The sequence below is a fragment of the Protopterus annectens genome, chromosome 4.part1, assembly GCF_019279795.1.
Source record: "Protopterus annectens isolate FY-2018-M chromosome 4.part1, PAN1.0, whole genome shotgun sequence".
NCBI classification, from domain to species: domain Eukaryota; kingdom Metazoa; phylum Chordata; order Ceratodontiformes; family Protopteridae; genus Protopterus; species Protopterus annectens.
In genome coordinates this window covers 453,086,171-453,112,040 of record NC_056734.1, presented here as the reverse complement: position 1 = coordinate 453,112,040, position 25,870 = coordinate 453,086,171, and the positions used below count along the sequence as shown (strand labels likewise).

The window sequence follows — 25,870 nt, the reverse complement described above, 5'->3', positions numbered from 1 at the left end:
ACATCTAAATGATATGTATACTCGAAAAAGTTGTTTGAAATGCTGATTTTAAGTTATGTTCTTTTTTTATCTTCATGGGGTTTTTTTTATGTCCTAGGCCAAAATGCAAAACAGAAATAATGTAGCACATGAGGTTATACTGTTATGCACCAAATATGTGCACTCACACATCAGTGACTGGGTGTTTCACTACAGCAGTGCTACCATGAGTATGTGATGCACAGAATAGCATCTCTGTTTTCCATGCTTTTTTATGTTAATTTAAACATACAACAGTACTAGAAAATGTAGTAGATAAACTGTGATCTGTTGCCCTAACTTTCTCAATCAAAAATCGCATAAATCAAGAACAGAATGTGGTATGACTGTGGTAGGTTAAGGAGTAATGCAAGCATACATTGCTTCACAGAAAGAGTGGTAGATTAAAGGAACAACCAGTCATCAGAAAAGATACTGGGAATGCACTGAGAGTGTAAAAATGCAAGAAGAAAGCACAGAAAATTCTTCCAAATGAAATGCAAATATGAAGCGCGATAAAATGCAAACCTGACTGATGTACATATGCTGGCTACCCCTGTGGGCTATTTTAAGTTTAGCCAGCTTTCCTTTCAAAGATGTGTATCAAACTCTGTAGCTTGCATCTCTGATGGTAAACACCTTAACTATTATACCAACCACGTACCAAGATCTGCCTTTAAATTTTTATCTCATGTCTCTAAATATTGTGCAGTAGACACCCTAAGGAGAAACAGGGATGGAAGGATTCTCACTGAACAATTAAAAAGAAACAAGATGACAGGTCAGATGTGATTCTGCAAATTCAAATAGTTCTGTCAGTACTAATGTTAAAGTTTCAAATCACTAACACTTTTTCTTGGCATGTTGTTATACTTGGAATCTCATACAGAAAACTACTTTTGTTCCCCTCCTCCTGGCCTTTTGCCACTCCCCAACAGTTTCCTGATTCTTCTGTATGATTACTACATTGCAGTTGCATACTAACAGAAAATATCAGGCATAAGATAGACAGCACTGACTACCGGGGCCCTTATGCAGGCTTGCCAAGACAGGGTCCTTTGCTTTTGTGCGAATATTGAACAGGAAAGCAGTGTGATTGAATGTGGGTTTGTGTACATTGTAATGTGCTTGACTGCAGAAGCCCAGATATTTTGCTTTCATCAGTTGCTGTTTTGGCAGCTTTAGAACTTTGTGTTGGTATTAGAAGACCCTGAGAGTCTAATTACCAAATCTGCAATTAGGAAATGAGGCTGGAGTTCATATTTCAGGTACATATAAATAAACACATCTGTCCTTTGCAAATGTAATTATGTTTTAATTTATGGGTCTCTTTACACTGTTTACTGATGTACTGAATTCCTCTTTTAAGCATAAAGTTTTTTTCTTAAAATTAAATAGTTATATATTTTCAAAAAGTATGAGTACAAGAACTATTGTATATATGCCTTGATTTCTAGATTATCCCTTTTTTAAATAAAATTACATTTATCTTCTTTATTTTAATTTTTCTGCATCATTTCCATGACTGTAGTGGAATTAAACTGTTTTTTTTTTGTTTTTGTTTTAGAGAAATATGATTTTGTGTCTAAGCTGCTTAATTTCTTAAAGTAGTTGAACGACAGTCTTTCATAGTGTGTTTTATGTCCCCCTTTCAGTCTCCTACTCTGACACGCCTAGCTTTTTATACCTCTGCATACATCACATGAATTGTTTCTAGGTTAGGTTTGTAGAAAGCAGGCAAATAGCATCAATTGTACTCTCAGAGGTCTTTTTGGAAAATTAAACACCATCTCTGTATCATCATGTACCCTGCTTGATGTAGATGAAACAGATCTGCATACTAGCCACTTTTCTACAGTCACCACAAGCCTTGCCCAGCTCTTGCAACATTACATCAAGCTGTGATCACTTAGTGTAACATAAGAGCAAAACAGTTCAAAAGCACACCCCATGGGACAGTGTGCTTTCCTGTTCTCGTTAATTATAACAACAGAATGGACACTAGTTTTATAAGTAGTAGTATCCTCTGTTGTTGTGTAGTTGTGTGTGTATTTGTTTGTGTACGAGTGTGTTTGTGAAACTGGTTTACTTTATTTACATCATTTTAACAGTGATATTGTTTGGATTTCACATTTAAAACAAAATAACTTATATGGCTCACTTTACAAGAAAAGATAAGCTACTTTCTATAGTTCAGAGTTCTGTTGCATTGGCCCCCATTTGCCTAACATCTGTCTTTAGTCAGCACACTAAGCAGAGCAACCAAGCTACATCTGAACAAGGTCCACGTGGATCTGCACTGTACCCCATATGACAAGTGCAAACACATATAACTGGTGCACACCCAAAACATAGTAATTTCTGAGTTTTGACTGACAGCTCATTTACATCTGAATCACATAAGGTTTTTATTAATTTAATTTCTTTAGTTTATGGTTAAATAGACTGTTCCAAAAGAGCTTATTTTCAGACAAAAGCTAGGTATTGTGGAGTAAATGGACATTTGATTGGTAAAACAGGAGGAGGAGTGTCATAGATAACACAACAATAAATATGCAGAAATTATGTCAAAATACCAGGGAAGTGGCAACATATAATATCTGATTTTATCTGGGGACCGTGACTGCTAGCAAAATCTTTTGGAATCCATACAGAGTGTATAGGTCGTGGGACACTTTAGCAGTAACTCCTGTTTGGCTTTGTGTGATACGGGATTTACTACAGGTGGTGTGATTGATCACAACAGTAAAACCCATATGATCCATCTAAGCCATCCCTATATAAATTGTGCATTACGTACAAGTGAATACGAGTTGTTCCTGTTATACAATGACATTATTTAAGACAAAAATACTTTTAATGCCATTGGTAAACTGACTTCCATACTCCTCTGTGACTTCTCCTGTGTAGGGAATGTTAAGGGTAAGTACTGCTGTACTGCACATGTGCTGAACATATGCGCACTAATGCTTGGCACAGGACATATTTTTTTTTTTTTTTTTTTTAAAGGTGTCAGGTGAGCAGATGAGTGGACCTGTTTGCTTGGACACTGTTTGCATCTCATGATTTTTTTAAATGTTTACATATTCTGCTCCAAGGAACAGTATTATGGTACATGTGAGCGTGAGTTATTTATTTTTATGTTTTCTTTTTAGCAGTGTAGAGTGACCACTGTTTAGCAGTGTGGAGTGAGCAACAGCAGTTATTTCTGTGACTTTAGCAGCTGGATTTATTCCTGTGGGTAATGCTGGATTTACACTGGGCACACTGATTGCTGTCTCCAATCATCTTCATCATTGTTGAATAGTTGTTGTTGTGTCTTTCGGCTTTTCCCGGTTAGGGGTCACCACAGCGGAACTCCGGTCCGCTAATGATTGGCAGTAGATTTTTACGTGCTGAGTTGTCAGCTCTGACGCGCAACCTTCAACGAAGGTACACCCATTCATGCATGTCTCCACACACAAGACGCTCTAGCTGAGAATCGAACAGGGCGTCTTACTGTGAGTTGACAATGCTACCGCAGCACCATCACCACAGTCATCATTGTTGAATAGTAATCGCCTCATATTGTTTAATATTCCAACTTTGAGGAGCAAGTGAGGTTTGAGGCTGTGTTGGTTTTAATGAAATGTCTGTGTAGGAGCAGAGTCCCCTAGTGTTTGTTTTAACTTGTTATGGTTATTTTTAAGGTTGGGCAATGATTTCCTTAGAACAGCCTGAAAATTAACATATGCAAACAAGGAAACTTCTTGTTGTTTTGGTGGGGGGGGGGTGATAATGGCAAACAGTAATGCTGTAGGAATATCACTCCTATCATGTCTGGACGTCAGTCAAAAGTTACAAGGGCTATAGTGTATTCTGGAATGGGTATCAGTATATCCGTCCCGACATCTGTAATAGCTATATGTGTGAGAAGATACTAAAGTCTGTAGCAGGTTGTAGAATATACTAAAGTTGCTTTGTTTAATGTGCTTTAAATGTGACTGGTAAATGTTAACTTAGGGTCACGACAAACACTAAGGATTTTTAATAGCAAAATATTTTAGAGTGAAATTTACTAATAGAGTTAATAGACCAGTTACCAAGTGTGTATGCCTACCTTTTTGATGTGTTAATTAGCATGGTTTGAGATTTTTTCAGTTGATAGGTTAGTTGCACGAACCATTCATGCATAAGCAGATATTTACCTAGCATGAACCTGACCAGTTAATAAGACTGGATGGCATACCAAATGATAAGTTACCCTTGCTAAAGGGGCACTTTTAGAAGTGCTGAGGCAAGATTGAAAAGAACTGCAGAGCTATGATACTGCCTTAAGGGACCCCCTTTTGATTTGCAAAGGACTAATTAATTTGTACTTTAAATTATATGCTTCTCGAGGTAGAGTCATTTCCAGGATGGATGGTCTGGGCCTTATTTCAATTGCCAGACTTGAAAAGTTGATGAGTCAAAGGTATAGACCAAACTGACCGAAAGACGCATATTAACTGTGCGTTATTTGCTAAGATTAGCAGCACTATGGTTGCATCAAGCACCTTAAAATCTGTTTCAGTGTTAAATCATTAGACCATAACAGGCAAGATGCAGACTTTTTGCAGAATTGTGGAAATCATCAAGAGCTATTGGTCTATATCTATCCCAGAGGTCAGGAAGATTCTTGGAGTATAAAGATGCATTAGTAATATGAACTAGTAGGGTGAAAAAAAGGCATCACAGTGTATCACGAAAGTTGGGTAGAGACTGTCAGAGCTTGTTTTTTCAAATGAAGGGATGTTCTTTATTCAGCTCTTTATTTCTAATAATGTATCAAGATGTAAATAAAAGGTGTTTTTCAGCAGTATGTGATGGTAGGGGAGATAGCTAGCCTGTACACCAGGTGCAACTGCTTTCCAAAAATTCAGCAAAGATTTCAGCTACATTTCTAAATGAGGAGATAATTTGCCCTTTATTTACCAATATTACATCATGCTAATTTTTAGTCTCCTATCAATTTATTGATATTTTTACCAAAACTTCAGGGGTTTTCTAGCTGTGAGCCTTGCCTTTGTTTAAGGAAACTTGCTTTAGGTGCCTTATTTGGTTTATTTGCATTCATTAGGAGTTCAGTGAGTAGGTTATAGGGCGCACTGCTGAGATTTACTGAACTGTTTTTGATAATGTGGTCCGAGATCACTATAAATGATGGTGGACTGCAATTTCCTGAGGGCGGAACTTTTGACAACGCTACATTAGAGAATCTTAAAAAGAAACTGAAACAGAAAGGAAATAAAGTACCTTCCTCTTGTTGGTCCAACTTTAATGACTGGCAAAAAGAATCTTAAAAAATAAGTTAAAGGAGTCTGTAGTTAGAAATTTAAAATATAATTCATCTAGATTAAAAACACAGCTACAGGCAACTAGCAGAACAGTAAATATATTTAAAAAATGTGCAGATGATAAGTCTCATGATAACTGGGGTCTTTATCCTTTAAAATAAGTTAAAGGTAACCCAACCTGATTTGTCTGACGATGACTGGCCTCTGATTCCTTCAGCTCCCCACCCCCATTATGATCATTCTGCTTCCTGTGAAGCAGGAGTCACTCCTTCTCTCTCCGGGAGAGCAGGAAGAGTAATGATTTTCAGATAGCCCTCGAACTATTTCTCCCCGTACTTCCCAAGCTCCTTCCAATGCTTCTGCCTTTCCCCAAGGATCAGTTTACAGCACTAGATTCCGACAGTGATGATGATGGTAACATGTTGTTTCACATTCTGATCAAATAATAATGAGAATAGCAAATAAGGGTAAGTGGTCATATCAAAAACATAAGCATGCATCTGGGAAGAATCATACAGATAAAACGATTAAATGTGTCTACTAAGAAAATGCTCTGAACAAGTTTAAAAAGTTAGTTACTCAACTTCCAATAATCATTGATGGAGAAGAATATAGGTGGAATCCACCTCCTAAACATAGCTTTGGGGGTGCATCAGAGTCTGACATCCTGTGATAATGACATCCCTACCATTAACATAGCTTCTGATACTCAGAATCACCTGTTGAGGGAGGTACCTAATCCTGCAGCAGCCTGTGACGGGGATGCCAAACCTACTGCAAGGATGGTGCACTTGTAGACTGCACTAGATTTAGACTATTGTAGACTCTCTTCCTCCTATTCAAACACATTCAGGTAAATATGCTAAAATTTTAGAAGGACATATGCAGTTATGAGATTTATGAGCAGTTTTAAAGGCCTCCACACCTCCAGATATTTTCAAGAAAATATGAGAAAAATCAGCTGTAGGAGGTAATATTCCAAAACACACAGACAATGGGTTTCAAACCGCAAGAGATAATTTACTGAAAGAAATTACTACAGCATGACTTCCAACACCTAAATGGGAAACTGCCCAAAGAGAATGAATCTATTGATGCATATCTCCAGATAATGATAGCTGTGTCCAAAGCTTTTTCTGGGCACCCAGAGCCTACAGAGGGAACAGTAGCCGGTGGGCTGTCATCAGCATTTTTACCACCAATACAGGAACAGATTAAGAAAGTCTGTCTCAATTGGCCCATTTTAGGTATTCGTCAAGTTGTTAACCAATCACAATATGCGACAGACAATATAGTCAGAAGAGAAAAAGAACAACAAAGAAATTTACAGATGTTCAACTTCAATAATTTAATACCGCTTCACAGGGAAGTGGATGGGGGAGGAAAAATCACGGAGGTAGACGTAAATTTAAATTCTTCCCACAGCAAGCCCCAGGACAATATCAACAAAATTATTACCCTGCTACTTCGCCACAGACTCAGCAATACGGGCACTGCATTAGCCCCTGCTGTACTTGTCATCAGAGCAGACACTGGCACAATGTATGACATTTCTCTCGGCATCCATCTTTCTCTCCATCTTTTCAACCTACCATTCCATAGGTTCATGGTGTGTATTAGGCTAATGGCCCTGGAGCCTTTACAAGCTAGCCCATAGGATTACCCTGGCATCATGCCACCCGACCTTAGTTCCCAGTGCCTCTGTTGAGTAGAGCCACTGGAGTGATCCCCGGGGTGAAGTTCCTATTTCCCATCCACTCATCAAGATTTCTCTTGAAGAGGGCCAGAGGGCCAGGCCAGTGAGGTGCTCCGCTTGACATGTATGGGAAGTCTATTCCATAGCGTGGGCAGTCTCTGGGTTATGAACCTGTCCCTCCAGCTTGTTCTTTTGATTGTGGTAATAAGGTTGATGTCTCTGGAGCATGTAGTGTGGAGGGATTGGGATTTCTTTAGATGTAGCATTTCTAACAGAGCTGGGTCAGACATGGCTTTGTAAGTCAAGCAGAGATCACCTCTAAGTAGGCGATATCCAAAAACAAACCCAAGTGGATTGTCAGCAGCCAACTGTATGATCCATCTTAACCCTGCATACTCTGTATCATTGACAATACCCCCCCCCCTTTATTTTAATCTGTGCAACATGCAGAACCATAAGAACAAAAGTGTGATCTGGAAAGCTGGAAACATGCTGGTACAAGGCATTATGTTTATCCTTCTGTCTAATAGATGGCAAATGGTACAATATTCTTGTTTTTAGCTTACAATTAGTTTTTCCAACATAAAAACTCGGACATGACTTGCAGCATGCCAAGTAAACCACATTGTCTGTGTGGCAATCTGCATAAAGCTCAAGTATGTATTTTTTGTTTGTAACAGGATGTATAAAGTAATTTAAACCATTCACATTTGAACATGCTTTGCTATGCCTATAGGGATAAGTCCCTGTCCTCATGTGTGCAGAGGAAACACTGTTGACCTTATTTTTTAAACCAGGTTCTATGCATAATATGTCTTTTATATTGCTATTTCGCTTGAAGGTAAATCTGGGTTTCTCATATAAGTATTCTTCAAGTGATTGTCACTTCTTAGTATCAGTTTTGCTTAATAATATCACATATCCCATACACATTGTTACTATAACGTAGCATTACCTTAGGTTTTTTTATCATACTTATTAGATGGCTTCATTTTAGACTGCGGTGGTGGTGGTGCTGCGGTAGCGTTGTTGCCTCGCAGTAAGACGTTGTCCTGTTCGATTCTCAGCTAGAGCGTCTTCTGTGTGGAGACATGCATGAACTGGCGTATCTTCATTGAAGGTTGTGCGTCAGGGCTGGCAACTCTGCACGTAAAAAAAAAATCTACTGCCAGTCATTAGTGGAACGGAGTTCCACTGTGGCGACCCCTAACCGTGAAAAGCTGAAAGGCACAAACAAACATTAGATGGCTTCATCTTGTCTCCCTGCTGTTCTTTACTATCAGAAAACCATGGTCTAGCCCTGGCTTCCCTGTTAGATATTATACTGTTCTTAGTTTTTTCTAAATTTTCTTTTGAATACCCCTTTTCCTTAAGATGTTCATTTAACACTATTTCTTTGTGAAACTCATTATTGTCTGTGCACAGCCGAGAAACTCTTGTGTCCTTGTCCCTGCATAATATTATGAAGTATGTGCATTCAAATAATGATTTTTCCAGCACTGTTTCCTATGCAAGGTGGTGTTCATCTTACTAGTTACATTTCTATTTAATGTGACATCTAAAAAGGCAATGGTGTCATTGCTACGCTCTACTGAGAGCCTAAGAAAATCAGTAGTTTTCTCCAGGTAATCAACTAAGTTTAACAGTTCATCACTGCCCTGTGACCACAACAAAAAATATCATCAACAAATCATGGCATAAAAAATTGTTGAAGTCTTCCATAGATGTTCACATTTAACAATGTTTTTATCTTCCCAGAAGGCTAACACTAAATTAGAATATGAGCTGGCACAGGGTGTGCCCATGACAACACCCTGTACCTGCCTATAATGTGTTCCAACACAAATGCTAGTGCTTCCAGGATTAAAGTGTTAGTATTCTCATCAAACTGTATGCATTAGTGTTAGCCTTGTGGGAAGATAAAAACATTTTTAAATGTGAACATCTATAGAAGACTTCAATTTTTTATGCCAGATTTGTTGATATTTTTTGTTGTGGGCACAGGGCAGTGATGAACTGTTAAACTTTGCTGATTACCTGGAGAAAACTACTGGTTTTCTTAGGTTTTCAGTAGAGCACAGCAATGAGACCATTGCCATTTTAGATGTCACATTAAATAAAAATGTAACTGGTACGATAAACACCACCTTGCATAGGAAACAATGCCTGAGAAATTATTTGAATGCACGTAGCATGCATCCCAGGCATACTTTTCATAATATTATGCAAGGGCAAGGATACAGAGTTTATCGGCTGTGCACAGATAATAATGAGTTTCATAAGAAACTGATGTGTTAAATGAACATCTTAAGGAAAAGGGGTATTCAAAGGAAAATTTACAAAAAACTAAGAACAGTATAATATCTAACAGGGAAGCCAGGGCTAGACCATGGTTTTCTGATAATAAAGAACAGCAGGGAGACAAGATGAAGCCATCTAATAAGTTCTTCTTCTTTTGGCTTTTCCCAGTTAGGGGTCGCCACAGTGGAACTCCGGTCCGCTAATGATTGGCAGTAGTTTTTTATGGTGCCGAGGTGCCAGCTCGACGTCCAACCTTCAACGAAGGCACTCCCATTCTATGCATGTCTTTCGAACGCCACTCGACTGCGGGGAGGACATGCAGACTCCACACAGAAGGTGCTCCAGACGAGAATCGAATGGGAGAACCTCTTGCTGTGAGGCAATAATGCTACCGCTGCACCAAAGCCATGTAATAAGTATGATAAAAAAACTAAGGTAATACTACGTTATAGTAACTGTGTTTGGGATATGTGATATTAAGCAAAACTGGAAGATATTAAGAAGTGACAATCACTTGAAGGATATTTTAGATGAGAAACCCAGATTTACATTCAAGCAAAATAGTAATATAAAAGACATGTTATGCACAGAACCTGGTTTAAAAAATAAGAGGAAGGCTAACAGTGTTTCCTCTGTACACATGAGAACAGGGACTTTTCCCTGTAGGCATTGCAAAGCATGTTCAAATGTGAATGGTTTAAATTATTTTATACATCCTGTTACAAACAAAAAATACACATTTGAGTTTTATGCAGATTGCCATACAGAGAATGTGGTTTACTTGGCATGCTGCAAGTCATGTCCGGGTTTTTATGTTGGAAAAACTAATTGTAAGCTAAAAACAAGAATATTGCACCATTTGTCATCTATTAGACAGACAGTTAAACATAATGCATTGTACCAGCATGTTCCCAGCTTTCCAGATCATACTTTTGTTTTTATGGTTCTGCAGGTTACACAGATGAAAAAAAAGAGGGGGGGGGGCATTGTCAGTGATAGAGTATGCAGAGTTAAGATGGATCATACAGTTGGCTGCTGACAACCCACCTGGGTTAAATAGTTCTGTACCTTTAAAACCAGCCTTAAAGAAAAGGCGAGTCAAGTATAGAAAGTAATTGGTTGCTTTTAGAAATGTTGTAATATTTAAGGACTGTCATGATTATGTGAAGTTTGTCTGATGAAGGGTTTTTTAACCTGAAAGCACTTACGTTTTATAATAAACAATTACGGCCAGTTTGGACTCTCTTTTGTTTGTTTTTGGATTTGTCCTGACAAGAGGTTCGAGAGGAGTCCTTAAGGAAAGCTAAGAGGCTTGTGTTTTGTAGGTGATATGAGACAGAGAATAGTTGGAGTTTTTTGTGTCTGTCCATATAGGACAAGTGTTTAAGGCCTAGGATCCTCTTTGTGAGGTACTTTTGTAGCCTCTCCAGTTGTTGCAGGTGTCTAGTGAGGTACATGCCAAATGGGGCATTGTACTCGATGACTGGCCTAATGAGGGAAGAGTAGAGGGAGACAATGACCTCTTTCTTCCTGGATGCACAACCCTTAGTTATGAGATGTGCCACATAGAAGGACTTTCTGACCACAGTGGCAATGTGGTGGCCAAAAGAGAGGTTGCTGTCAACCTGTGTCCCCAGATCTCTTATAACGCCTTCTGTGTTCATTCATGGGAACCGGGTTTTTCCCAAAGGGGATGACGACACATTTTTTGGCATTGAGCTTAAGGCCATGGTTCTGACACCAGTCGTTGGTCTCAGTGAGGCCTTTCTGTAGGATGTCAACATCACGTAGGGAGTTAATTATGGCTCCCAACTTGCAATTGTCTGCGAACTTTGTCAGCCAGTGTCCATTCGAGTTGAACTGGACTTCAGAGAAGTAGATACCAAACAGGAAAGGACCCAGGACGGAACCCTGTGGGACTCCACTCATGACTGGTTGGCAGTCTGACTTGGAGTCAGCTACTTACACACTGTGGGTTCTATCTGTGACATCTGACATCATAGTCAATATAACCTCTAATACTGAGATACATCAGAGGTTTAGATATGTCACTGGTTTTGGTAGTAAGGTTACTCTTGTCAAGCGTACAATCTACAAGTACTGGCCTATTTTAATGGCATCGCCTGAACTTATGAAATTGTTAGGTGATAAACCACTATTTAGTTTTAGAAGTAAGAGAAATCTTAAAAGTATGCTATGCTACAAGGATTTCCGTCCTTCTTCTAAATTATCTTTTGACAGACCTTTGTGCTCTGAATCTCATTTTGAAACATACCAATGTTATCACTGCTCCTGTTGTTCTGACTTGGTCAATGGTTTGGAATCAGTTACATTTGAAAACACATCATACATATAAATTTCATGTTAAAGCCACCTGTACTTCTACCAACGTGGTATACATGGCATCATGTGTCGCATGCCCTGCATACTACGTTGGTAAGACTACACGTAGACTCAAAGATAGAATTATTGAACACAAGTCAGAAATAAGGAGACAGTGTGCTCAGAATGCTTTATTTAAACACATTAAGTCTTATGGGGACACACATATATTTAAATTTAGGGTCATAGATTTAGTCGTTCCCTCAAGTAGGTGTGGTGATATTAACAACTACCTTGAGACTAAAGAGTATCAATGGATAGTGCGCCTAGGAGCTGACAGCCCCCCTGGCATTAATAGCACTGTCAGTATTAAACCTATCCTTGTTGGTTTGCAACGAAACCTGAAATGAATATTTTATTATGTTGTATTATTAATTTGATTGATTTATTGCTTTGTTCTATAGTTATTACATGTATTTTTATATTTGTATACATATATTTTTTTATATATTACTGTATTTATATATACTTAAGAGGTATCTATATATGTATATCCTTTTAAAAAAAATTCTTTTGAAGCCTTTTTGCAGCTTTTTAAATATGTCATGTGACTTTGGCTGCAGTCACGTGACTTTTTGGCTTGTATAAAAGCAGTTGCTTATTGTATGTTTGTATTCAGTATTGAAAAAGGGTTATACCCGAAAGCTTTGCGTCTCATAAAGTTTTTGTTCTCAGCATTCCTTGTGTGGATTTTTTGGATTATTTACATTTCTATCTTCTTTCATCATTGGTGTTACTTTGCTGGACTGTTGAGTAACTATATTTGGTAGCCTTTTTTGCAGCCTGTTACTTAACACTGAAAAAATGGAATCACTACAGTCTTTGTTCATGCAAGAGGTGAATCCCTTATTGGATTTTGTTCCTGCTATTGCTCCTGAGAATGGAACGCAGGTCAACTTGGACAGCCTACCTAAAGGTGACATTGATACTTTTAACTATAAAATCATGCTTTTTGAATGAAAAGTAGGTTCATTCAAACGTTTTCAGTGGCAGAGGTTCAGTTTTTCTGCATACCTTAAAATGGGGATAGTTCCTCGGGGTCTAAGGATCCTAAAAATTCCATCTTATGGGAATGTGTATCCCGAGTTACTTAAAAGATGGCAGCAAATGAATTTAAAGCTTAGTTTAGACTATATGTCACTGATGAATGAATATTTTATCTCTGTTGAACAAGAACTAAAAACTGAGATTGTTAAACTAGATGAAGAACTTAAATCTTTGACATGTTTTTCTGATATGTCTCATAGATATAACTCTTTATTTAGTAAATTTCGTGAATTAGATGATAAACTCGAGATAGTCAAGAAACAAAAACTTTCTCGAGATATCAATGATTTTCGTTTGGGTCACATCTTCTCCTGGCCAAGGAATGACCCAAGAGATTCAATATTAGAAATATCTAACAAAAAAACTTATGCCATTACTTCTGTGAGAGCGCTAGATGATTTTCAACCTTCCATTTCAAATTTGATTACTGGCGCCGATCCTCCGTTGAAGGACACTGTTACTTTAAATTTCACTGAACCTATAACCACTCCTTCTTCTACTAACGTTAACGCTGATGCTGTAATGGCGCCAGTGATGGAAACTTCAGCTAACGCTTTGACTTCGGTGATGGATGCAAAGCAAGTAAATAAAAAAACACATCAGTCTACTTTAAACTTTGTAGAAAAACGATTTCAACTAGAGAAACCGGAACGTGTGCAGGAGCCTCTAAAGAAAAGGGACCCCTCCTTCACGAGGCAAGAAACTTTGTCAACGAAGCGAAAACACGACAGTCCACTGAGACAAGGCAAGAATGCCCGCAAACCGTAAGAGGAGTTCTAAACCTCTCTTCTTTCGTTTTGAATGACTTCCATGTATCTCTTCTTTCTAAGGGGTTAAGTTTTATACCCATGGGAAATCTAGATTTAGTTAGTATTATCACTGATCTCAAAGTGTTTGTAAGAAATTTAAATTTAAAATTGCTGTTTAATGTCAATTCTGACTCTAGCAATGTTCTTAAAAAACGCAGTGTTTTTATACCTTTAAATGCACCTATTACTACTGCCTTTCATAACGTTTGTGAAGCTGATTTTAGAGAACAATATAAGGTCCATGATAGGATGTTTAGTTACAATATAACTTATGAACAACATCTTGCACTGGAAAACCTTAAATGAAATGAGGAGATTATTATTAAACAGGCTGACAAAGGTGGTAGTATTGTAATTATGGACAGGGTTTGGTATAATTCATCGATGGAGAAGTTATTGGTGGATCAATCATTTTTTTAAAAAATTAGTCTATTGGATGTTAAGAAACACATTACTAATGTTAATTTGTCTATTTATGATATGCAGTTCAACAATAACATTAATTTAGAACTGTTTTATTTTTTCTCTGTGCCATGTCCTACTACACCTCAGTTATATGGACTTCCAAAAATACATAAATGCCTGTTGGATCCCCCTATGAGACCCATTGTCTCTGGCAATGGATGGGTCACCGAACCTATTTCGGTGTACCTCCAGAAACAACTTTTTCCTTTTTTAGATAAGTGCAATTTTGTTATTAAGGATACTGGTGACTTTTTATCTAAACTATCAATCTGGTACTATAGTGAGCTACGGAATTTAGATGATTTTTTATTTGTTACTTTAGATATTGTTTCTCTGTTTACTGTCATCCCTAATTTATATGGTGTAGAGTCTATAAGAAAGTTTTTAACAGCTGAGAAATCATTAACCTGTGACTCCATTCAAAATATATGTCAACTTTTGGACTTGGTGCTTAGTCACAATGTGTTTATCATTAATCAGCAACCGTATCTACAGGTCAACGGGGTTGCCATGGGCACCCCCGTGGCCAATACGTATGCAAATCTAGTATTATATCAGTGGTAACTAGATAATATGCATGATGGTGTTAATTTTTTGGATACACGTGTTGTGTTTTACCAACGTTTCGTTGATGACTGTTTTTTAATTTGGAATGGTTCTAGGTTTAGTTTGGAACAGTATCTATTAAAGTTGAATAGTACCACAGCCTTTTTAAAGTTTAAATCAACTATTACCAGTAAAGAGGCTTCTTTTCTTGATGTTAGTATTTTTCTAAAAAATGGAATTCTTAATACCACTGTTTTTAAGAAAGAGACACATATAGGCAGATATGTACATGCAGAAAGCATGCATGCCCCGCACGTCTTCCGGGGTGTGGTTAAATCCCAATTTATTAGAGTTAGCAGACTCAATACGGATGATGCTACTTTCAATGCACAGTTACATGAAACATGCAAGGATTTCCTTGACTGTGGCTATGCTGCTACTATTTTGGATGAACTAAAAGATCATGTCTCTAATAATAGACATTTATTATATGCTCCTTACTTTAGAAATCCACAACTTATAAACTCTGACATCATAGTCAATATAACCTCTAATACTGAGATACATCAGAGGTTTAGATATGTCACTGGTTTTGGTAGTAAGGTTACTCTTGTCAAGCGTACAATCTACAAGTACTGGCCTATTTTAATGGCATCGCCTGAACTTATGAAATTGTTAGGTGATAAACCACTATTTAGTTTTAGAAATAAGAGAAATCTTAAAAGTATGCTATGCTACAAGGATTTCCGTGCTTCTTCTAAATTATCTTTTGACAGACCTTTGTGCTCTGAATCTCATTTTGGAACATACCAATGTTATCACTGCTCCTGTTGTTCTGACTTGGTCAATGGTTTGGAATCAGTTACATTTGTACATTTGAAAACACATCATACATATAAATTTCATGTTAAAGCCACCTGTACTTCTACCAACGTGGTATACATGGCATCATGTGTCGCATGCCCTGCATACTACGTTGGTAAGACTACACGTAGACTCAAAGATAGAATTATTGAACACAAGTCAGAAATAAGGAGACGGTGTGCTCAGAATGCTTTATTTAAACACATTGAGTCTTATGGGGACACACATATATTTAAATTTAGGGTCATAGATTTAGTTGTTCCCTCAAGTAGGTGTGGTGATATTAACAACTACCTTGAGACTAAAGAGTATCAATGGACAGTGCGCCTAGGAGCTGACAGCCCCCCTGGCATTAATAGCACTGTCAGTGTTAAACCTATCCTTGTTGGTTTGCAACGAAACCTGAAATGAATATTTTATTATGTTGTATTATTAATTTGATTGATTTATTGCTTTGTTCTATAGTTATTACATGTATTTTTATATTTGTATACATATATTTTTTATATATTACTGTATTTATATATACTTAAGAGGTATCTATATATGTATATCCTTTTAAAAAAAATTCTTTTGAAGCCTTTTTGCAGCTTTTTAAATATGTCATGTGACTTTGGCTGCAGTCACGTGACTTTTTGGCTTGTATAAAAGCAGTTGCTTATTGTATGTTTGTATTCAGTATTGAAAAAGGGTTATACCCGAAAGCTTTGCGTCTCATAAAGTTTTTGTTCTCAGCATTCCTTGTGTGGATTTTTTGGATTATTTGCAGTTCTATCTTCTTTCATCATTGGTTCTATCTGTGAGCCAATTTGCAACCCATCTAGTGATGCAGGGGTTGATGCTTAGATTAGTGAGTTTTTCTGTGATTCCTGAGTGGGGAATGGTATCATAGACTTTGGTCAGATCAAGGTAGGCTATGTGAGCCACCTTGCCTTCATCCACAGCTCTGGTGACTGACTCAAGAAGTCGACCAGGTTGAGCAGGCATGATCTACCCTTCACAAAACCAAACTGTGTGGGATCAGGAGTTTGGAGATTCCCTATATCCTTGTTTATTAGGTACATGATGATGCATTCCATAGCTTTGCATATCGCCTTGTCAGGCTAATGGAGCGATTAGTTCCCACGGTCTGTAGTCATCCCTCCTTTGTGGAGAGGGATGACTGTAGCAGTGCACCATTCGGTAGGGACAAAGTCTGAGGTGAGGCTGTGATTGAACAGGGCACACAGGTAGGTGCCAGTTCACTCTGTAGTTCATGTAGAACACAGCCAGGGATATTGTCAGGTCCCATAGAAGCTGTATTCTTGGCCTTGGACAGTGCTGTTTTAACCTGTGCAGCAGTAATGCTGGGTGCCTGGCAATCTACTGGTATTGTGGGTCTTTGGGGGAGGAGAGAGGGGTAAGGTTGGCACTGAATCTGTCGGCCAGTATACTGGCAATATCTGTTGGCTTGGCATAGGAGGTGCCATTGTGCAGTAACTCGGAGCAAATCTGGGTATTGCCATGGAGATTCTTTACATAAAAATGGAAGGCCTTGTGGTTGTCTACTATCTGCTGAAATTTTGTTTTCATAGCTAGCTTTAGAGGATTTGATGAGGAATCTTAACTTTTTGTTGAGGCTGATAAGGGAGTTTTTCCAGTCTTGGGACTTCACGTTATTTCACATCAGTTTCCTCCTTCCATTGTAGAGTTTGTTTATGGCCGGAGACCACCAGATTGGCTTCCTTTTTTGGAGGAGAGCATCATGGTTCTATTGAATATGGCAAGATCTATGCATTTGTATACGTGTTCATACAGTGCATTAGTGTATTATTCAGCAGTCATGCAGCTGTTCTCCAACTGCAAGGGTGCCGTGAAGTTAGCCACCTCTGTTTTTAGGAGCCCAAGGTTAGCTTTGGAGAGGTTTTTCATGGTGGTTACCTTTGTGGGGGTGGGGGGGGGGGTGGGAGTGATGTGGATTTCCAAGGTTATTAGTTTGTGGCTGGATGTAACCAGGGGAGGAGTTGACTATTGGTATAGAGCAATGGTCACCCTTGTTAGTAATGACCAGGCCAAGGATGTTGCTACCTCTAGTGGGGGAAAGAATGAGCTGGTCCAAGGCATTGGAATTAATGAATTCTAGGAAACATTGGGCAAGTGTATTGGTACATGAGTAGTTTTCTCATTTAATGGAGGGGTAGTTGAAGTCGCCCAGTATGATAGTGTTAGGTTGGGCCCCAATATTCTCCAGGGTGCTTAGGAACATGGAGTGTGAGTCTTGAGTCATGGTTGGGGACCTATAGCAGGTTATGACCTGAATCGCTGTCTTGCCCAATGTTAGCTGCACCTGAAGTATCTCTGATGCATTATTTTGGGCTATCAGTCTGGAGGTGTGAGCATCCTTTATGAATATGGAAACACCACCACCTTTGGAGCTTCGGTCCAAGTTTTGGGACTGAAAGGTTTGGAATGAGTTATAGCCTGGTAGTGCAAGGGTGCTTTCTGCTGCCTTGAACTAGGTCTCTGTTGTAGCACAAATGTCGATGTCGTCCACCAAATATCCAAGCAACACAGAAAGTAGAGACACCCACCCACTTGGAGTACTATTTGGCAGTCACCAATGTGGCAGCATGAACAGGGACATGGTTATTTCCTTTGGTACCAATGGATACTGTGTGTAATTTTACTCTTCCATCTCTTGTTGACACAGGAGCGACTTGCTCTATGATCAGGTCATTAAATACAGAACACCTCCTACTTTCCACAAAATCTGTTTGGGGTGTGTGGGTCTCTGAGGTGCCCTTGGATTATCCACAGGCAAAACCTATTCCCATTCAGTTAGGTCCCTTAAAGAGCATGTTTGAAATACTGTCCCTTTTAAATCTTTTAGGTAAAGATTTACTATGTAAATTGTGATGTACTGTATACTATTTTGTACTCCAGATGGAATACTTTTAGACATTCCAAATTAACCTTCCCCTTTGGGTCTCATGCAAAACAGACTGACAGCTCCATATGGGCATGCACTAACTTATTTTCTTGTTGAGGAGGAAGTATTATAAAGAATTTCATGCTAATTGCTATAATTATTTTACTTTTAGGTATCATTTTATTTATATGCAAAATGTTTATCGTAAAGTTTCTTGAATCAAGAAAAAGTATCAAATTTTCAAAATGTGCATATTAAAAATAGAGTAGAAACCTTGACACTAACCATGACTGAAGAAGACCATAATGAAGAAGAAGATAGTGAGAAAAGTGTGCTGAAGAACTATAGTCAGATGTATGAAAATTTGTTTGAGAGAGAGTGTAAAGCAGAAACAATATTCAAACTGTCTTCATCAAAGCACAGACATGTTTTTATTGCTTACAAAACCATTTTTGGTAAGCATCTGTACAGGAATTGTGCATGTCAAAGTCAGAAAGAAATAGCATGTGATGAATATCTGATTGCCTGTGAAAAAGTGTCTACCCTTTTGAAGACTTGTTACCACTGTCCAATCATCAGAAAATATATGACCTGAGTGATGCTTCATAGCATCAAATGAGGGATTGTGAAGGGAGAAGTGTAAAGATGGGGAAAATGTTTAGTGTATATATGATATTTTCTGATTTTGGAAACCTTGTTTCCACATGGATTCTGATAGTTTGTCTGTCTTTGATGATCTGTTTCCTGCCAGCATGAATATTGTCAGCATAGAAAGTTCCAACATTGAAGATCATAACTTGTGGCTAATAAGGAAAGGCACAGATAAGGGGTGTGCAGATTCTTAGTAAGCAGAATAACACAAAGGTATTTAGTTTTAATTGGTCAGTGGCGATAGTTTAATACATACAAAATAATACATACAAAGTATTCTGCCTGGAGGCAGTAACAATATAAAAGAATGAAGTTTCTTGTGTTCATGGAGACCAAGACCTTGACTGATTGTGTTCTTTGCAGTAAAGGAAATTAGAATATGTTACAGGGGGTCTACTTCACATAACCGAACACTCAAATGTTCGAAATTCATATGGCCGAGACCATATGATCGAACATTTGAATGTTCGAAAATGTGAACTAGACCCGTAAAAATAAAAAAACACACATTAAACTGTGTATAGCAGAGGGGCTTCACCACCCTGCACCCCCCACGTGAGGGGCTGTGCCCCCCACACCCCCTACTTAAATATACCAACTCCGAGATTGCAGTACAGCAAGAACAAGGAAAATCTCCTGGTCTGCGCTGTATGCAATTTCCCATTCAGAATGACAGTATTTCAAAACTTCGAAACCCATATGATCGCAGACAGTATGTCTGAAGTTTTGAATTTCGGCATTCTGAAGGGGACCCGTTCCATGAAGTTATTCATTTTGACTTGACACTAGCTAAATGATTTCAGTGGTCTTTCACAAATGCAACCACTTGTTTGTACTTAACAAAATGCTCTAGGGCATGATCATTGTCTTCTGGTGTTCTTCTAGGGTCAGTTTTGGAGCACTTCATATTTAATATCTTTATTATGCAGGGTTCACCAGAAGTTTGTTTCATTATGTCTGATTTATGCTGAGAAAGTAATGTTTATATCTGTTAGTCAATAAGCATGATGGGACAGAGGTTTTTGGACTTTGTCAATGCTAATGCTCTAGAACAGCTAGTCAGCACACCCATAAGAGTCTCAAATGTACTGGACTTAGTACTCACTAACATGGGAATGCATTGTACCCATCCCATGTGATGTCCCCCCAGGTAAGTTCGGACCATAAATCAGTCTCATCTGATATAATTTTAAGACCAGATACCCCAATCAAGCTCAAAAACACTTAAGAATTTTTCAAAGACAAATTGCCTCCTACTAAGTGATAGTATAAGAAGTTTTAAAGCCCCCTCGAATACAGATAGCATGAACTCCTATGCAGAGGTGTACACCAATGCCCTGTATCTACACTTAAGCAGTTGTAGAGAATCGGCTGTAGCTGACCAGATTAATACCAGGACTTGCTGAAAAAATCAAGCCACCCTGGTGGGCCTCTAGTGTAAAGAGGCTATACAACAAGAGAAAAAACTAATGTCCAAGAACAAAAGGGAACTGGTTCAGCAGAGGAAGACACCCCTCTCTTGCATAAACAAATAAGAGATTTTGTCAAGTCCTCCAAAGCTAATTACAAACAAAAATAGCATCCCTAGCTAAAGATAATCACAAGGCATTCTTTAACTACAGCAAGAATCTAAAAGGGAGTACCTGAACTGGTTGTGGATGGCACAACCCTTAATCAATTGGAAGTAATAGCCAACCTGCTAGCTTACAGATTTGGAGGAAACTTCATCCCCTGTCCCCTCCAGTCATCTACCAGCCTATTATATCAAGACAGCGGGTCATCTCTGTGTTCTCCAAGGCCAAAAACATGGCATCAGTGAGACCAGACACCATCCCAGGTTGCCTTTTATAAACAACATGACCTAGCAGATCCACTTGTTTTCCTGTTTAACCAGAGCCTGTGACCTGGCTATGTTCAGACAGAATGGAGTACAGCAACAGTAATCCTTCTGCACAAAGGGGGACCATCAACCGACCCTGGGAATTATAGTCCCATAAGCTTGTTTAGGCTCATCTGGAAGACCATGGAATCAATAATTAGGGACCTTATTAACAAGAATGTAGGTAATCTCCAAACTCTGGAGTCAAACCAATTCAGGTGCATTAAAGGTAGATCATTTCTGTTAAACATAGTTGTCTTCTTCAAGAAAGTTTGCTGATGATTGCAAATTAGGAGCAATCACTGAGTTCTCCCAACGATGTTAATATACTGCAGAGAGGGTTAACACAGACAAATGATTGGTGCCAAAGCCATGGATTAATGCTAAATGCAAAAAAAATGCATTATTATTACTATTATTCCCTTTGGGAAAGTTGACATTCCTGCTAATTACATTATAAACAGCAGCCTCCTAAGTGTAGACCCAGTGTTTCGTGATCTGGGTACTCAGGTTGATAGCAATCTGAACTTTGACCACCACATATCCACAGATAGTAAAGAAATCCTTCTTTGTGGTACATCTTATAAGTAAAGACATCAAATCTAGATGTAAGGATGTTGTAATTCCATGTTGTAATTCCATTATACTCAACCTTCATCAGACCATGAGTACAGTGCTTCCTTTTGCATGTACCTCACCAGACACCAGCAACAATTGGGGACCTCAGAGGTTTCTCACCAGGAAATTACAGGGTACACAAAACAAGTCTTACATTGAAAGACTGAAAGCCCTGTCACTGTATTCTGTCTCCTACAGGTTGCCAAGGGGTGACCTGTGCCTGGCTTACAGGGCAGTCTCTGACCCGGCCCTGATGGAATGCTGCACATTCATAAATTAAACTGCGCGAGGGTAACTTGCTGCAGGTATTTTAACCTAGCCTCTGACATGAACAAGTCATGCTGGAGAGATATAAACATCTCCCAGAGACTGTCACTTCTCTGGAACAAGCCTCCAATTCACATGAAACAGAGCCCCTAGATGAATGGATGGCTGACTGCAAATTCACTCCTGGGATGGCACTAATGTCCCTCCCAGATCAAAGAAGTCGGTATTAACTACCATAAACCCTTACCTCTGTGAACTTCACTCACCTAACCACTGACAATTGGGACAACGTGGGATAAATATGGCTAGGCCTGTAAGGGCTGTAGGGCCATTAGCCTAGTAACCTTCTTTGAACCTATGTACCTATGAAGAAATGAGTACAGAACAAGGTACAGTTCAACTTTTTTCTGTTGTAGTCCAAGACTTATTATGCACTTGTGGTATGATACTAGACAGTCAGAAGACATCCCTACATAACTTTGGCATGTTGGTACACTAGAGGCTAAGTTTGTAGATTAAGGCAGTCCTCTTGCTCTCACAGATTTATAACTGTTACTAATAATTTATTTTTAATACATAAAATCATAATACAAAATATGTATGTCTTTTTATGTGTTGGTTCATAGGTGTGCACTAGGCTAATGGCCCTGGAGCCTGTACAAGCCTAGCCCATAGAATTGACCTGGCATCGTGCTGCCCGACGTTAGTTCCCAGTGCCACTGAAGTGATCTCCGGGGTGAACTTTCTATTTCCCATCCACTCATCAAGATTTCTCTTGAAGAGGGCCAGTGAGGTGCTCTGCTTGACATGTATGGGAAGTCTATTCCAGAGCATGGGCAGTCTCTGGGTTATGAACCTGTCCCTCCAGCATGTTCTGTTGATTGTGGTAATGAAGTTGAGGTCTCTGGAGCATGTGATGTGGCGGGATTGAGATTTCTTTAGATGTAGCATTTCTAACAGAGCTGGGCAGACATGGCTTTGTAAGTCAAGCATAGATCGTCTCTTAGTAGATGATATGAGACTGAGAGTTTGAGTCTGCCCATGTAGGACATGTGTTTAAGGCTAGGATCCTCTTTGTGAGGTACTTTTGTGGCCTCTCCAGCTGTTGCAGGTGTCTATTGAGGTACATGCCAAATGGGGCATTATACTTGATGATTGGTCTAATGAAAGAAGAGTAGAGAGAGATGATGACCTCTTTCTTCCTGGGTGCAAAGCCCTTGGTAATAAGATGACCACATAGAAGAACTTTCTGACCACAGCGGCAATGTGGTGGTCGAAGGAGAGGTTGCTGTCAACCTGTGTCGCCAGATCTCTTATAACGCTTTCAGTGTTCAGTGGGCTCCCATCGATGTGGTAATTGGTGGGAACTGAGTTTTTCGCAAAGGGGATGACAACGCATTTTTTTGGCATTAAGCTTAAGGCCATGGTTTCGACACCAGTCATTGGTCTCAGTGAGGCCTTTCTGTAGGATATCTGCATCACTTGGGGAGTTAATAATGGCTCCCAGCTTGCAATCATCTGTGAACCTGATCAGCCAGAGTCCCTCCATGTTGGCCTGGACGTCTGAGAAGTAGATGCCAAACAGGAGAGGACCCAGGACCAATCCCTGTGGGACTCTACTCGTGACTGCTGTGCAGTCTGACTTGGAGTCTGTTACTTTCACATTGTGGGTTCTATCTGTGAGCCAGTTTGCAACCCTCCTGGCGATATAGGGGTTGATGGCTAGATTGGTGAGTTTATCAATAATTCCTGAGTGAGGAATGGTATCAAAGGCCTTGGCCAAATCGAGGTAGGCTGTATGAACCACCTTACCCTCATCCACAGCTCTGGTGACTGATTCAAAGAAATCTGCCCGGTTGAGCAGACATGATCTTCTTTCACAAAACCAAATTGCTTGAGATCCAGAATTTGGAGATTACCTATATCCTTGTAAATTAGGTCCATGATGATGTGCTGCATTGCCTTACATATCAGACTTATTAGGCTAATCGGGCGATAATTCCAGGGTCTGTAGTCTCCCCCCCTTTATGGAGAGAGATGACTGTAGCAGTGCGCCATTCAGTAGGGACAAAGTCTGAGGTGAGGCTGTGAGTGAACAGGGCACACAGATGTGGTGCCAGTTCACTTTGTAGTTCATGTACTACACAGCCAGGGATATTATCGGGGCCCATGGAAGCTGTATTCTTGGCCATGGATAATGCAGTTTCAACCTGTGCTGCAGTATTGCTGGGTGCCTGGCATTCTTCTGGTATTGTGATTGGCCCTTTTGAGAGAGGGGTAAAGTTGGCGCTGAATTTGTTGGCCAATATGATCGCAATATCTTTTGGCTCAGTATAGGAGGTACCATTGTGCAGTAACTCGGAGCAAATCTGGGAATTGCTGTGGAGATTCTTGATATAACTATAGAAGGCTTTGTGGTTGTTTTGTGTCTGCCACAATTCTGGCTTCATTGCTGGCTTTAGAGGATTTGATGAGGGATCTCAACTTTTTGTTGAGGCTAATAAGGGAGTTTTTCCAGTCTTGGGACTTCACCTTTTTCTACAACAGTTTCTTCCTTCTGTTGTAGAGTTTATTAATGACAGGGGATCACCAGAGTAGCTTCTTTTTTTTGGAGTAGAGTGTCTTGGTTCTGTTGGGTATGGCTAGTTCCATGCTTTATGTACGTGTTCGTACAGTGCATTGGTGTATGATTCAGCAGTCCTGCATCTATTTTCCATTGGCATGGGTGCCGTGAAGTTAGCCACCTCTGTTTTTAGGAGCCCAAAGTCAGCTTTGGAGAAGTTTGTCATGGTGGTTACCTTTGCAGGGGGTGTGGGTGAAATGTGGATTTCCATGGTAATTAGTTTGTGGTTGGATCTAACCAGGGAGGAATTGACTACTGATGTAGAGCAACAGTCGCCCATGTTAATAATAACTAGGTCATGGATGTTGCTTCCTCTAGTGAGGGTAAGAATGAGCTGGTCCAAGGCATTGGAATTAATGTATTCCAGGAAGCGTTGGGCCAGTGTATTGGTGCATGAATAGTTTTCTCAGTTGATGGAGGGGTAGTTGAAGTCGCATAGTATGAGGGTGTTGGATTTGACCCTAATAGATTCCAGGGTGTTTAGGAACATGGAGTGAGAGTCTTGGGACATGGTTGGGTACCTATAGCAGGCTGCGACCAGAATTGCCATCTTACCCTAATGTTAGTTGTACCTGAAGTATCTTAGATGCATTATGCTGGACTACTAGTCTGGAGGTGTGCATATCCTTTATGAATATGGGGACACCACCATCTTTGGAGCCTCGGTCTGTGTTCTGGGGCTGAAAGGTGTGAAATGAATTATAGCCTGGTGGCACAGGGGTGTTTTCTGCCATTTTACAGCAGGTCTCTGTTACAGCACAAATGTTGATGTTCTCCATTTTGAGGAGTGCTTCGAGCAAGTGCACCTTGAGATTTAGGTTTCTAGCGCTGAGCAACATGACCCTCAGATTGCATTTATTTGTAGCTGTTACAGTGGTAATTTGGTCTTTGGAACACTGCCTGAAAAAGGCACTATAGGGGTGGCAAGAGCCTTAACCAGTATCCAGAAACCCAGGGGTGACAGATGCAGGCCATCTCTGGTAAAGCATAGAGGTCTGTCAATCATGTTATCCCAAGCAGACAAATACTGGATCCCCTTAGAGTGACACCAGAAACTTAGCCAATTGTTGAAGTCAGTCATTTTCTGCTTGTACTGCAGTATCATTCTGGGCGACGGTAGTATGCTGCTCAGAGCTAGGGTCATATCTGCCTGAGCCACATAATCAGAGAGATCCACCATGTCTCTTTTCATGTAGTCCAGGGAGGTACATCTTAGGTCATTCACACCCACATGGACAATGACAGAGTCATACTTGTACTTGTTGTGGAGTGACCTGAGTGCATGTGTTATGTAGCGGATTCTGGCACCTGATAGACAGCTGACTGTTACTTCTCCTTATTTAGCCTAGTGAGTGGGACATCAGTGTGCCTCACTATTGAGTCACCTCTAATTAATGTATTGGGCAAGTTGTTTTCCCTAAGGGGCTTAGGTTGAGGGGCCCACTGTGCAGGTGAGCTATGTGTCTTGTGGTTTGTGCAGT

The 25,870-nt window shown here is 39.6% G+C and overlaps 1 protein-coding gene across 1 annotated transcript in view; it reads left to right on the top strand.

Moving 5' to 3' along the window:
- The first annotated feature begins 1,075 nt into the window (after nt 1-1,075).
- SORD (sorbitol dehydrogenase) overlaps nt 1,076-25,870 on the top strand; it is a 354,351-nt gene continuing 329,556 nt past the window's right edge. The window contains exon 1 of the mRNA XM_044070272.1: nt 1,076-1,286. The gene's annotated coding sequence lies outside the window, so the exon portion shown is untranslated. The remainder of the gene's footprint in view (nt 1,287-25,870) is intronic.